This window comes from Centruroides sculpturatus, unplaced genomic scaffold, assembly GCF_000671375.1.
Source record: "Centruroides sculpturatus isolate CEXI.00-Female unplaced genomic scaffold, Cexi_2.0 scaffold397, whole genome shotgun sequence".
Taxonomy (NCBI): domain Eukaryota; kingdom Metazoa; phylum Arthropoda; class Arachnida; order Scorpiones; family Buthidae; genus Centruroides; species Centruroides sculpturatus.
The window spans coordinates 185,758-189,563 of NW_019384579.1; positions in this window are offsets into that span (position 1 = coordinate 185,758).

The following is a 3,806-nucleotide window of genomic DNA, read 5'->3' on the forward strand; positions in this document are numbered from 1 at the left end:
AAATTAAATATATAATATTATGATACAAATGGTTTCTGATAGCATTAACATGGAACATCTATTCTGTTACTTGTTACTGTTTAATGGTGCCATTTACGTATTACATATACATATATATTTAAAGCAGCTTTGTTCCAGAACTAGATTGTCATTTTGTTTACGAAGAAAGTTTTTTCAATGAATTCACTCAAAATTTCTCTTTCAGGCATTCTACTTTTATATAATAATAAACAATAATAATAGAAATTGTTTTTCAAATATCTGTAAGGTAAGACAAGGAATATTTTAGTAGTTCCATTAGATTGTTTTCATCAATTTTATTCACATTTAAAGATTCCTTTGTGACAGTGTATTCGGGTATGTTTGATTGAGTGAGAACTTCAGTTTTAAAGATTGATATTGATAAAACCTTGCTTAAAAATAAAATATTGTAAAAACTAAATGTATGTTGTATTTTTGTTTTTTATAATGCCAGCTGCAGATATAGAAATCTCAAAAGCCAAATTATAAAGTTCTTTTCATATTTTGGGATTATGTTAAATAAATTAGAAAAATATCAGAAATCTTTATCTTTAATTCAAATTTGATCTTCAACAATTTATTTTTCAGCAGTATTTGACTAGCAATAGCAATGTTTTTTGTATATAAAGATTAAAGACTAGTAGTATGCAAAGTGTGCACTAACCTGTTTAGTACTTTTCTCTCGGTAGCCTACAATTTGCATCCTTTATCAGGACTAATTCTAAAGAGATTTTCATTTTTTATCAGTAGGATTAATTTAGATTAAATTGTAATAAATTAATTTTGACTAGATACTTATGTAAATATTGTTATATAAAACAACATACTGATCTTATTTAAACTCTGAAAGATTATCCCAAAATGCACTCATTTTTATAAGGTTATAATCATAAGTTCAAGAAGAATAATTGCATATACATTTTAAAGAATTTTATGATTATAGCTGAAAACCATGCACATTTGTTTTTGTAGTTCTCTCCATTCTCAAAATATGAACTGGACTTAACAGTAAACATCTTAATGTAAGCAGCAGATGTTTATTTTCAACTAAATTGTCTCCAAAGATTTTAAATAATTCATGAAACAGCAGTTTCATATAAGTCATAGACTACACTAGTAAAATTTTTCCACAGACAAAATTTACTGCAATAAATAGACAATAAAAATTTACCAGATTTTTTTACACATAATAGGGATGCTGTATAATAGTGATGTGTATAAAATCACTTTAATCCATAATGGCCACAAGCAACAAACAGTGCTGTGGGAAAATCAACCATTATGGCTTAGTGAATTTATAAATATTGTTACCAAATTTTCATAATTTCCAAATTTTTTTTTTCTTTTGTGTCAACAATATTGTAAAGATAAACAATAGAGCTTTTTTATTTTAAACACATGCATATATGGTATAATGCAACTTCATGTATACAATAAAAATTGAAATCTGAATACCCTGAAAATTTTCCAGTTATGTAACATCATTGTAAAATGAAACTGACCAAAAATTTAATCTTTTGTCCTTACTTTTGATTTAAAAAATCTATTTTTAGGTTTTTCAAATACTTAATATTACATACTGTGATAACAAAGCATTTATGGACTTTTGTTGTTAAAGGGAAATAATAATAATGCAGAATATTTCAAGTGGATTTTCTAAATATAATTTAGTAAGTCCACGTTAAAAACATTATGCAATTCTTTATTCTCTCATGTAACAGAACTTACATTTAGAATTATTAGATTCAAAAGTGTTTCAACTTGTAGATAACTTTACTGTAGTTTTAAACAGCTTAGAAATGCTTTTTCAGCATACTAAACACTAGTATGACACTATATTTCTTTCTTTTTTTTATCCTAGATTATTTCGTAATGTCAATTCATTAAAATTTTCAACTAAACAACACTATTATCAATATGCAACAGTTCCAAAACTTTACACAAGAAAATTGTCCCTTTAGATTACTCCATGTTTAGGCAAAATAAATTTATCTATTGAATTTTAATTCCTCTATCTGAATATTTTTTGCCTGAGAGAGTAACAAAATATGGACTGCCAATTATTTTCATAGATATTTTTATGGCAGTATACTCCAAACTCCAAATCTAGTACTATAGTAGTAACTGAAAATGATGGTTTTTCTTAAGTTTCTAACCAATCGATCAATAAAAATGTATTAATTTTTTTACCTAGAATTTGTATTTTAATAAATTTTCTTGGATATTCTTTAAATGTATTCTTTCTTGCCGATTTTTCTTAATTCTTTCTGTAACAATACTGCTGTATTGGGTGATGAGACTTTCAATTTATGAACATTCAAAACTACAAAAAAAAATGTTGATTCAGTTAAATCAGTTTTATAATGAAATTTAACTAATAAAAATTTAAGAATTAAATTTCTTAATTAAAAAAATTAAGAAATTTATATGGACATAAATTTAAAAATGTAAAGTAGATATGTTAATGATTGTCAAATCAAATCTGCTTTTTAAAAAACTCAAATTTCTTCATTTTAAAAAAACTGCATGAATGTTGAAATTTAGAGGTACAAGTTGACCCCCCCTATAACACTGTTGATTTTTCCGTTTTATATGAATTTCGTGTTGTATGAGTCACTTAGATTTTACAAATACGTGAGCCGTTCACAGCCTGGCATATGTGTTTGTAAAATATAAGTGACTCGTACAACATGGAATTCATATAAAACGGAAAAATCAACAGTGTTATAGGGGGGTTGACTGGTATGTTTATATGTCAGAATGACTATATATATAGTGTGATTACGATGTACTGAAATCATTAATCCAGAAAAAAATTATAAGTTTATCTTTTATTCATTACAACTGAATTTTTTAAAAGGATAGGAATTTATTAAAATATTAAAGAAAAATTCACTCTGAAGTGTTAATTTCAAATGCAGATAAATTTTTATTCAATCCTAATTAAACTAGTTTTACTTTAAAATACAGTAAACTCCCACCCCACTAACTTGAAGTTTGAATGACTCGCATGGTAATTTAAAATTTCTCAACAGAAAAATTATAATTAATGAATGTTTGATATCATGCATTCATTATATTACTGTAGTTGGTAGGTTACTAAAGACACTATATGGCAACATAATGAAATTTCTTGAGTGATTTCCCATATGAATAAATTCAGCAGTAAAACTTCTTCGTAGAGCAGATTGTAATAATTTATCGTACTGTGTATTCATCTCCCAAGTCGGAGAAAACACCACTAACTCGGACTTTCCTAAACTTAGATTAATATCAGATAATTTCAAATTCATTGACCAAAATGCTTCATGACAGCTAAACATCATATACAATATTTCACAAAATATAGTAGTAATGAATAACCATATCTGATAATATAGTAAATTGTACTCTAATTTCCTCTTGATACATAATTATATTTGTAGATATAGACTTTCTATGGGCTAGATAGATTAGGCTATGGTCTGGATCACCTGATATAACAAGTAACAGAATGTCCTTCCATATAGCAGCCATTTGCAGTACCAAGAATGTAAATATTTTTTAATGCAGTAGTGAACTGAATTTTTCCCTTTAATTTAGTATGGGTTGCTTACGTTATTAGTATGGGTTATTTATTTATTACTACTAAAGGTCTATTTACAAATGGCTGCTATAATCAAAGCACTTCTGGATCATCGGTAATAAATGAAATTAAACTTATTCCAAGCAAAGCTATTTTAATTTCCAAGTGTAAAGTTTATCTAGAGCATTTATTTGTTTCTCTACTTTTTATTATTTTAAGA